Source organism: Staurois parvus, unplaced genomic scaffold (assembly GCF_062004578.1).
Source record: "Staurois parvus isolate SC_StPar_1 unplaced genomic scaffold, SC_StPar_1.0 ptg000691l, whole genome shotgun sequence".
Taxonomy (NCBI): Eukaryota; Metazoa; Chordata; class Amphibia; order Anura; family Ranidae; genus Staurois; species Staurois parvus.
This window is the reverse complement of record NW_028318487.1, coordinates 1052501-1062500: the sequence shown is the minus strand read 5'-3', so window position 1 is coordinate 1062500 and position 10000 is coordinate 1052501. Positions and strand designations below refer to the sequence as shown.

At 47.9% G+C, this 10000-nt stretch overlaps 13 non-coding genes across 13 annotated transcripts; 7 read left to right on the top strand and 6 right to left on the bottom strand.

Annotated features, from left to right (window-relative positions):
- Positions 1–478: 478 nt before the first annotated feature.
- Positions 479–551, bottom strand: TRNAR-UCG (transfer RNA arginine (anticodon UCG)). Its single transcript has one exon. It is a non-coding gene; the product is annotated as a tRNA-Arg (tRNA).
- Positions 552–825: 274 nt separating this feature from the next.
- TRNAL-CAA (transfer RNA leucine (anticodon CAA)) lies at positions 826–936 on the top strand. Its single transcript has 2 exons — positions 826–863; positions 891–936. It is a non-coding gene; the product is annotated as a tRNA-Leu (tRNA).
- Positions 937–1802: 866 nt separating this feature from the next.
- TRNAR-UCG (transfer RNA arginine (anticodon UCG)) lies at positions 1803–1875 on the bottom strand. The gene has a single exon. It is a non-coding gene; the product is annotated as a tRNA-Arg (tRNA).
- A 274-nt stretch (positions 1876–2149) lies between these two features.
- TRNAL-CAA (transfer RNA leucine (anticodon CAA)) lies at positions 2150–2260 on the top strand. The gene is made up of 2 exons: positions 2150–2187; positions 2215–2260. It is a non-coding gene; the product is annotated as a tRNA-Leu (tRNA).
- A 1192-nt stretch (positions 2261–3452) lies between these two features.
- Positions 3453–3562, top strand: TRNAL-CAA (transfer RNA leucine (anticodon CAA)). The gene is made up of 2 exons: positions 3453–3490; positions 3517–3562. It is a non-coding gene; the product is annotated as a tRNA-Leu (tRNA).
- An 866-nt stretch (positions 3563–4428) lies between these two features.
- TRNAR-UCG (transfer RNA arginine (anticodon UCG)) lies at positions 4429–4501 on the bottom strand. The gene has a single exon. It is a non-coding gene; the product is annotated as a tRNA-Arg (tRNA).
- A 274-nt stretch (positions 4502–4775) lies between these two features.
- Positions 4776–4885, top strand: TRNAL-CAA (transfer RNA leucine (anticodon CAA)). The gene is made up of 2 exons: positions 4776–4813; positions 4840–4885. It is a non-coding gene; the product is annotated as a tRNA-Leu (tRNA).
- Positions 4886–5751: 866 nt separating this feature from the next.
- On the bottom strand, positions 5752–5824 carry TRNAR-UCG (transfer RNA arginine (anticodon UCG)). The gene has a single exon. It is a non-coding gene; the product is annotated as a tRNA-Arg (tRNA).
- A 274-nt stretch (positions 5825–6098) lies between these two features.
- TRNAL-CAA (transfer RNA leucine (anticodon CAA)) lies at positions 6099–6209 on the top strand. The gene is made up of 2 exons: positions 6099–6136; positions 6164–6209. It is a non-coding gene; the product is annotated as a tRNA-Leu (tRNA).
- Positions 6210–7422: 1213 nt separating this feature from the next.
- On the top strand, positions 7423–7533 carry TRNAL-CAA (transfer RNA leucine (anticodon CAA)). The gene is made up of 2 exons: positions 7423–7460; positions 7488–7533. It is a non-coding gene; the product is annotated as a tRNA-Leu (tRNA).
- Positions 7534–8378: 845 nt separating this feature from the next.
- Positions 8379–8451, bottom strand: TRNAR-UCG (transfer RNA arginine (anticodon UCG)). Its single transcript has one exon. It is a non-coding gene; the product is annotated as a tRNA-Arg (tRNA).
- Positions 8452–8725: 274 nt separating this feature from the next.
- TRNAL-CAA (transfer RNA leucine (anticodon CAA)) lies at positions 8726–8835 on the top strand. The gene is made up of 2 exons: positions 8726–8763; positions 8790–8835. It is a non-coding gene; the product is annotated as a tRNA-Leu (tRNA).
- An 866-nt stretch (positions 8836–9701) lies between these two features.
- TRNAR-UCG (transfer RNA arginine (anticodon UCG)) lies at positions 9702–9774 on the bottom strand. Its single transcript has one exon. It is a non-coding gene; the product is annotated as a tRNA-Arg (tRNA).
- Between the last annotated feature and the right edge of the window lie 226 nt (positions 9775–10000).

Sequence of the window (10000 nt, the reverse complement as noted above, 5' to 3'; positions counted from 1 at the left end):
TGTGCAACCTCTGTAGGGTCCAGGGATCGCCTCATGCTACCAGTAGTGACACGGACGCTAGCCAAATGCAAAACTAGTGAAAAACGCTCTGAAAAATAAAAAGATGAGCAGAGAAAAAACTGTATGTCAGTGGCCTCCGTCTGTAAAACCATTTCTCTTTTGGGGGTCATCTCATTGTTGCCCGTCCAGTGCACCTGTTGTTGATTTCATTAACACCAAAGCAGCTGAAAGTGATTAACAAAGCCCTGTGCTACTTAACTGACCAGATCAATAGCCCTGGAGTTTCATTGACTTGATACTATACTCTGAGTAAAAAGTCTTCCTTGAATTTTTTGGAGCAGGGTTCATGAAGATCAGAGAGTTGTGAGAGCTTTGCCAGGCCATGCTGTTAAATGTGACACTTGTGCTTGGGCCAAGAATAAATGGAGTGAGAATTTCACAAGTAAGGGCCAGTGGAATTGAAGAGCAACAAAGACACCGACCACGAAGGGACTTGAACCCTCAATCTTCTGATCCGAAGTCAGACGCCTTATCCATTAGGCCACGTGGTCTACCGCAGCTCTTGCTCAACTTTGTGGCATGCGGACTAGGCCACCGGTTAAGGTTGACCTCTGACCTTTTCCAATACTCGCTTTGCTCCAGTGGATTTGCTAGACAAGATGTGAAAAGTTTGACTTGGTGCTAAGGTCATGTTTTAGGAAGGTCATTTGCAAGAGGTCCTAGGTGCACAGGGTTAATACAGCCCCTTCATGTTGCTAAGTGATTCCTAGAGCCCCACGTGTAGAGAACATTTCAAGAGGAAGGACAGGAAAGTCGGTGTCTCTTGTCAGGATGGCCGAGTGGTCTAAGGCGCCAGACTCAAGAGTTCCCTTCTTCACATTGCGTGTGTGTTCTGGTCTCCAAATGGAGGCGTGGGTTCAAATCCCACTTCTGACAATCACATTTACTTTCCTCTACAACCACCGCAACCGCTCAGCTTTTCGGGGCTACCACAGAAACAACACTGCTCAAAACATGGAAAGGAACACTTTTAAAGCACGTCACATCTCAATGGACAAACGTGGTATGCTGGATATCTGGACTTACATGCTGGAGATCATCTTCTCTGCCTCTGCCAGTGCTCATCCTGTTCCTCCTTGCACAAAGAAGCAGATACCGGTCCTGCTGATGGCTTAAGGACCTTCCACGGCCCTGTCCAGCTCTCCTAGATTAACTGCCTGTCTCCCGGAATCTCCTCCACGCTCGTGAGACTATGCTGGGAGACATAGCAACCCTGCTGGCAATGGCATGTATTGATGTGCCATGCTGGAGGAGTTAGACTGCCTGTGCAACCTCTGTAGGGTCCAGGGATCGCCTCATGCTACCAGTAGTGACACGGACGCTAGCCAAATGCAAAACTAGTGAAAAACGCTCTGAAAAATAAAAAGATGAGCAGAGAAAAAACTGTATGTCAGTGGCCTCCGCCTGTAAAACCATTTCTCTTTTGGGGGTCATCTCATTGTTGCCCGTCCAGTGCACCTGTTGTTGATTTCATTAACACCAAAGCAGCTGAAAGTGATTAACAAAGCCCTGTGCTACTTAACTGACCAGATCAATAGCCCTGGAGTTTCATTGACTTGATACTATACTCTGAGTAAAAAGTCTTCCTTGAATTTTTTGGAGCAGGGTTCATGAAGATCAGAGAGTTGTGAGAGCTTTGCCAGGCCATGCTGTTAAATGTGACACTTGTGCTTGGGCCAAGAATAAATGGAGTGAGAATTTCACAAGTAAGGGCCAGTGGAATTGAAGAGCAACAAAGACACCGACCACGAAGGGACTTGAACCCTCAATCTTCTGATCCGAAGTCAGACGCCTTATCCATTAGGCCACGCGGTCTGCCGCAGCTCTTGCTCAACTTTGTGGCATGCGGACTAGGCCACCGGTTAAGGTTGACCTCTGACCTTTTCCAATACTCGCTTTGCTCCAGTGGATTTGCTAGACAAGATGTGAAAAGTTTGATTTGGTGCCAAGGTCATGCTTTAGGAAGGTCATTTGCAAGAGGTCCTAGGTGCACAGGGTTAATACAGCCCCTTCATGTTGCTAAGTGATTCCTAGAGCCCCACGTGTAGAGAACATTTCAAGAGGAAGGACAGGAAAGTCGGTGTCTCTTGTCAGGATGGCCGAGTGGTCTAAGGCGCCAGACTCAAGAGTTCCCTTCTTCACATTGCGTGTGTGTTCTGGTCTCCAAATGGAGGCGTGGGTTCAAATCCCACTTCTGACAATCACATTTACTTTCCTCTACAACCACCGCAACCGCTCAGCTTTTCGGGGCTACCACAGAAAAAACACTGCTCAAAACAAGGAAAGGAACACTTTTAAAGCACGTCACATCTCAATGGACAAACGTGGCATGCTGGAGATCATCTTCTCTGCCTCTGCCAGTGCTCATCCTGTTCCTCCTTGCACAAAGAAGCAGATACCGGTCCTGCTGATGGCTTAAGGACCTTCCACGGCCCTGTCCAGCTCTCCTAGATTAACTGCCTGTCTCCCGGAATCTCCTCCACGCTCGTGAGACTATGCTGGGAGACATAGCAACCCTGCTGGCAATGGCATGTATTGATGTGCCATGCTGGAGGAGTTAGACTGCCTGTGCAACCTCTGTAGGGTCCAGGGATCGCCTCATGCTACCAGTAGTGACACGGACGCTAGCCAAATGCAAAACTAGTGAAAAACGCTCTGAAAAATAAAAAGATGAGCAGGGAAAAAACTGTATGTCAGTGGCCTCCGCCTGTAAAACCATTTCTCTTTTGGGGGTCATCTCATTGTTGCCCGTCCAGTGCACCTGTTGTTGATTTCATTAACACCAAAGCAGCTGAAAGTGATTAACAAAGCCCTGTGCTACTTAACTGACCAGATCAATAGCCCTGGAGTTTCATTGACTTGATACTATACTCTGAGTAAAAAGTCTTCCTTGAATTTTTTGGAGCAGGGTTCATGAAGATCAGAGAGTTGTGAAAGCTTTGCCAGGCCATGCTGTTAAATGTGACACTTGTGCTTGGGCCAAGAATAAATGGAGTGAGAATTTAACAAGTAAGGGCCAGTGGAATTGAAGAGCAACAAAGACACCGACCACGAAGGGACTTGAACCCTCTATCTTCTGATCCGAAGTCAGACGCCTTATCCATTAGGCCATGCGGTCTGCCGCAGCTCTTGCTCAACTTTGTGGCATGCGGACTAGGCCACCGGTTAAGGTTGACCTCTGACCTTTTCCAATACTCGCTTTGCTCCAGTGGATTTGCTAGACAAGATGTGAAAAGTTTGACTTGGTGCCAAGGTCATGCTTTAGGAAGGTCATTTGCAAGAGGTCCTAGGTGCACAGGGTTAATACAGCCCCTTCATGTTGCTAAGTGATTCCTAGAGCCCCACGTGTAGAGGACATTTCAAGAGGAAGGACAGGGAAGTCGGTGTCTCTTGTCAGGATGGCCGAGTGGTCTAAGGCGCCAGACTCAAGAGATCTCTCTTCACATTGCGTGTGTATTCTGGTCTCCAAATGGAGGCGTGGGTTCAAATCCCACTTCTGACAATCACATTTACTTTCCTCTACAACCACTGCAACTGCTCAGCTTTTCGGGGCTACCACAGAAACAACACTGCTCAAAACAAGGAAAGGAACACTTTTAAAGCACGTCACATCTCAATGGACAAACGTGGCATGCTGGATATCTGGACTTACATGCTGGAGATCATCTTCTCTGCCTCTGCCAGTGCTCATCCTGTTCCTCCTTGCACAAAGAAGCAGATACCGCTCCTGCTGATGGCTTAAGGACCTTCCACGGCCCTGTCCAGCTCTCCTAGATTAACTGCCTGTCTCCCGGAATCTCCTCCACGCTCGTGAGACTATGCTGGGAGACATAGCAACCCTGCTGGCAATGGCATGTATTGATGTGCCATGCTGGAGGAGTTAGACTGCCTGTGCAACCTCTGTAGGGTCCAGGGATCGCCTCATGCTACCAGTAGTGACACGGACGCTAGCCAAATGCAAAACTAGTGAAAAACGCTCTGAAAAATAAAAAGATGAGCAGGGAAAAAACTGTATGTCAGTGGCCTCCGCCTGTAAAACCATTTCTCTTTTGGGGGTCATCTCATTGTTGCCCGTCCAGTGCACCTGTTGTTGATTTCATTAACACCAAAGCAGCTGAAAGTGATTAACAAAGCCCTGTGCTACTTAACTGACCAGATCAATAGCCCTGGAGTTTCATTGACTTGATACTATACTCTGAGTAAAAAGTCTTCCTTGAATTTTTTGGAGCAGGGTTCATGAAGATCAGAGAGTTGTGAGAGCTTTGCCAGGCCATGCTGTTAAATGTGACACTTGTGCTTGGGCCAAGAATAAATGGAGTGAGAATTTCACAAGTAAGGGCCAGTGGAATTGAAGAGCAACAAAGACACCGACCACGAAGGGACTTGAACCCTCAATCTTCTGATCCGAAGTCAGACGCCTTATCCATTAGGCCACGCGGTCTGCCACAGCTCTTGCTCAACTTTGTGGCATGCGGACTAGGCCACCGGTTAAGGTTGACCTCTGACCTTTTCCAATACTCGCTTTGCTCCAGTGGATTTGCTAGACAAGATGTGAAAATTTTGACTTGGTGCCAAGGTCATGCTTTAGGAAGGTCATTTGCAAGAGGTCCTAGGTGCACAGGGTTAATACAGCCCCTTCATGTTGCTAAGTGATTCCTAGAGCCCCACGTGTAGAGGACATTTCAAGAGGAAGGACAGGGAAGTCGGTGTCTCTTGTCAGGATGGCCGAGTGGTCTAAGGCGCCAGACTCAAGAGTTCCCTCTTCACATTGCGTGTGTGTTCTGGTCTCCAAATGGAGGCGTGGGTTCAAATCCCACTTCTGACAATCACATTTACTTTCCTCTACAACCACCGCAACCGCTCAGCTTTTTGGGGCTACCACAGAAACAACACTGCTCAAAACAAGGAAAGGAACACTTTTAAAGCACGTCACATCTCAATGGACAAACGTGGCATGCTGGATATCTGGACTTACATGCTGGAGATCATCTTCTCTGCCTCTGTCAGTGCTCATCCTGTTCCTCCTTGCACAAAGAAGCAGATACCGGTCCTGCTGATGGCTTAAGGACCTTCCACGGCCCTGTCCAGCTCTCCTAGATTAACTGCCTGTCTCCCGGAATCTCCTCCACGCTCGTGAGACTATGCTGGGAGACATAGCAACCCTGCTGGCAATGGCATGTATTGATGTGCCATGCTGGAGGAGTTAGACTGCCTGTGCAACCTCTGTAGGGTCCAGGGATCGCCTCATGCTACCAGTAGTGACACGGACGCTAGCCAAATGCAAAACTAGTGAAAAACGCTCTGAAAAATAAAAAGATGAGCAGGGAAAAATCTGTATGTCAGTGGCCTCCGCCTGTAAAACCATTTCTCTTTTGGGGGTCATCTCATTGTTGCCCGTCCAGTGCACCTGTTGTTGATTTCATTAACACCAAAGCAGCTGAAAGTGATTAACAAAGCCCTGTGCTACTTAACTGACCAGATCAATAGCCCTGGAGTTTCATTGACTTGATACTATACTCTGAGTAAAAAGTCTTCCTTGAATTTTTTGGAGCAGGGTTCATGAAGATCAGAGAGTTGTGAGAGCTTTGCCAGGCCATGCTGTTAAATGTGACACTTGTGCTTGGGCCAAGAATAAATGGAGTGAGAATTTCACAAGTAAGGGCCAGTGGAATTGAAGAGCAACAAAGACACCGACCACGAAGGGACTTGAACCCTCAATCTTCTGATCCGAAGTCAGACGCCTTATCCATTAGGCCACGCGGTCTGCCGCAGCTCTTGCTCAACATTGTGGCATGCGGACTAGGCCACCGGTTAAGGTTGACCTCTGACCTTTTCCAATACTCGCTTTGCTCCAGTGGATTTGCTAGACAAGATGTGAAAAGTTTGACTTGGTGCCAAGGTCATGCTTTAGGAAGGTCATTTGCAAGAGGTCCTAGGTGCACAGGGTTAATACAGCCCCTTCATGTTGCTAAGTGATTCCTAGAGCCCCACGTGTAGAGAACATTTCAAGAGGAAGGACAGGGAAGTCGGTGTCTCTTGTCAGGATGGCCGAGTGGTCTAAGGCGCCAGACTCAAGAGTTCCCTTCTTCACATTGTGTGTGTGTTCTGGTCTCCAAATGGAGGCGTGGGTTCAAATCCCACTTCTGACAATCACATTTACTTTCCTCTACAACCACCTCAACCGCTCAGCTTTTCGGGGCTACCACAGAAACAACACTGCTCAAAACAAGGAAAGGAACACTTTTAAAGCACGTCACATCTCAATGGACAAACGTGGTATGCTGGATATCTGGACTTACATGCTGGAGATCATCTTCTCTGCCTCTGCCAGTGCTCATCCTGTTCCTCCTTGCACAAAGAAGCAGATACCGGTCCTGCTGATGGCTTAAGGACCTTCCACGGCCCTGTCCAGCTCTCCTAGATTAACTGCCTGTCTCCCGGAATCTCCTCCACGCTCGTGAGACTATGCTGGGAGACATAGCAACCCTGCTGGCAATGGCATGTATTGATGTGCCATGCTGGAGGAGTTAGACTGCCTGTGCAACCTCTGTAGGGTCCAGGGATCGCCTCATGCTACCAGTAGTGACACGGACGCTAGCCAAATGCAAAACTAGTGAAAAACGCTCTGAAAAATAAAAAGATGAGCAGAGAAAAAACTGTATGTCAGTGGCCTCCGCCTGTAAAACCATTTCTCTTTTGGGGGTCATCTCATTGTTGCCCGTCCAGTGCACCTGTTGTTGATTTCATTAACACCAAAGCAGCTGAAAGTGATTAACAAAGCCCTGTGCTACTTAACTGACCAGATCAATAGCCCTGGAGTTTCATTGACTTGATACTATACTCTGAGTAAAAAGTCTTCCTTGAATTTTTTGGAGCAGGGTTCATGAAGATCAGAGAGTTGTGAGAGCTTTGCCAGGCCATGCTGTTAAATGTGACACTTGTGCTTGGGCCAAGAATAAATGGAGTGAGAATTTCACAAGTAAGGGCCAGTGGAATTGAAGAGCAACAAAGACACCGACCACGAAGGGACTTGAACCCTCAATCTTCTGATCCGAAGTCAGACGCCTTATCCATAAGGCCACGCGGTCTGCCGCAGCTCTTGCTCAACTTTGTGGCATGCGGACTAGGCCACCGGTTAAGGTTGACCTCTGACCTTTTCCAATACTCGCTTTGCTCCAGTGGATTTGCTAGACAAGATGTGAAAAGTTTGATTTGGTGCCAAGGTCATGCTTTAGGAAGGTCATTTGCAAGAGGTCCTAGGTGCACAGGGTTAATACAGCCCCTTCATGTTGCTAAGTGATTCCTAGAGCCCCACGTGTAGAGAACATTTCAAGAGGAAGGACAGGAAAGTCGGTGTCTCTTGTCAGGATGGCCGAGTGGTCTAAGGCGCCAGACTCAAGAGTTCCCTTCTTCACATTGCGTGTGTGTTCTGATCTCCAAATGGAGGCGTGGGTTCAAATCCCACTTCTGACAATCACATTTACTTTCCTCTACAACCACCGCAACCGCTCAGCTTTTCGGGGCTACCACAGAAACAACACTGCTCAAAACAAGGAAAGGAACACTTTTAAAGCACGTCACATCTCAATGGACAAACGTGGCATGCTGGAGATCATCTTCTCTGCCTCTGCCAGTGCTCATCCTGTTCCTCCTTGCACAAAGAAGCAGATACCGGTCCTGCTGATGGCTTAAGGACCTTCCACGGCCCTGTCCAGCTCTCCTAGATTAACTGCCTTTCTCCCGGAATCTCCTCCACGCTCGTGAGACTATGCTGGGAGACATAGCAACCCTGCTGGCAATGGCATGTATTGATGTGCCATGCTGGAGGAGTTAGACTGCCTGTGCAACCTCTGTAGGGTCCAGGGATCGCCTCATGCTACCAGTAGTGACACGGACGCTAGCCAAATGCAAAACTAGTGAAAAACGCTCTGAAAAATAAAAAGATGAGCAGGGAAAAAACTGTATGTCAGTGGCCTCCGCCTGTAAAACCATTTCTCTTTTGGGGGTCATCTCATTGTTGCCCGTCCAGTGCACCTGTTGTTGATTTCATTAACACCAAAGCAGCTGAAAGTGATTAACAAAGCCCTGTGCTACTTAACTGACCAGATCAATAGCCCTGGAGTTTCATTGACTTGATACTATACTCTGAGTAAAAAGTCTTCCTTGAATTTTTTGGAGCAGGGTTCATGAAGATCAGAGAGTTGTGAGAGCTTTGCCAGGCCATGCTGTTAAATGTGACACTTGTGCTTGGGCCAAGAATAAATGGAGTGAGAATTTCACAAGTAAGGGCCAGTGGAATTGAAGAGCAACAAAGACACCGACCACGAAGGGACTTGAACCCTCAATCTTCTGATCCGAAGTCAGACGCCTTATCCATTAGGCCACGCGGTCTGCCGCAGCTCTTGCTCAACTTTGTGGCATGCGGACTAGGCCACCGGTTAAGGTTGACCTCTGACCTTTTCCAATACTCGCTTTGCTCCAGTGGATTTGCTAGACAAGATGTGAAAAGTTTGACTTGGTGCCAAGGTCATGCTTTAGGAAGGTCATTTGCAAGAGGTCCTAGGTGCACAGGGTTAATACAGCCCCTTCATGTTGCTAAGTGATTCCTAGAGCCCCACGTGTAGAGGACATTTCAAGAGGAAGGACAGGGAAGTCGGTGTCTCTTGTCAGGATGGCCGAGTGGTCTAAGGCGCCAGACTCAAGAGTTCTCTCTTCACATTGCGTGTGTATTCTGGTCTCCAAATGGAGGCGTGGGTTCAAATCCCACTTCTGACAATCACCTTTACTTTCCTCTACAACCACTGCAACCGCTCAGCTTTTCGGGGCTACCACAGAAACAACACTGCTCAAAACAAGGAAAGGAACACTTTTAAAGCACATCACATCTCAATGGACAAACGTGGCATGCTGGATATCTGGACTTACATGCTGGAGATCATCTTCTCTGCCTCTGCCAGTGCTCATCCTGTTCCTCCTTGCACAAAGAAGCAGATACCGGTCCTGCTGATGGCTTAAGGACCTTCCACGGCCCTGTCCAGCTCTCCTAGATTAACTGCCTGTCTCCCGGAATCTCCTCCACGCTCGTGAGACTATGCTGGGAGACATAGCAACCCTGCTGGCAATGGCATGTATTGATGTGCCATGCTGGAGGAGTTAGACTGCCTGTGCAACCTCTGTAGGGTCCAGGGATCGCCTCATGCTACCAGTAGTGACACGGACGCTAGCCAAATGCAAAACTAGTGAAAAACGCTCTGAAAAATAAAAAGATGAGCAGGGAAAAAACTGTATGTCAGTGGCCTCCGCCTGTAAAACCATTTCTCTTTTGGGGGTCATCTCATTGTTGCCCGTCCAGTGCACCTGTTGTTGATTTCATTAACACCAAAGCAGCTGAAAGTGATTAACAAAGCCCTGTGCTACTTAACTGACCAGATCAATAGCCCTGGAGTTTCATTGACTTGATACTATACTCTGAGTAAAAAGTCTTCCTTGAATTTTTTGGAGCAGGGTTCATGAAGATCAGAGAGTTGTGAGAGCTTTGCCAGGCCATGCTGTTAAATGTGACACTTGTGCTTGGGCCAAGAATAAATGGAGTGAGAATTTCACAAGTAAGGGCCAGTGGAATTGAAGAGCAACAAAGACACCGACCACGAAGGGACTTGAACCCTCAATCTTCTGATCCGAAGTCAGACGCCTTATCCATTAGGCCACGCGGTCTGCCGCAGCTCTTGCTCAACTTTGTGGCATGCGGACTAGGCCACCGGTTAAGGTTGACCTCTGACCTTTTCCAATACTCGCTTTGCTCCAGTGGATTTGCTAGACAAGATGTGAAAATTTTGACTTGGTGCCAAGGTCATGCTTTAGGAAGCTCATTTGCAAGAGGTCCTAGGTGCACAGGGTTAATACAGCCCCTTCATGTTGCTAAGTGATTCCTAGAGCCCCA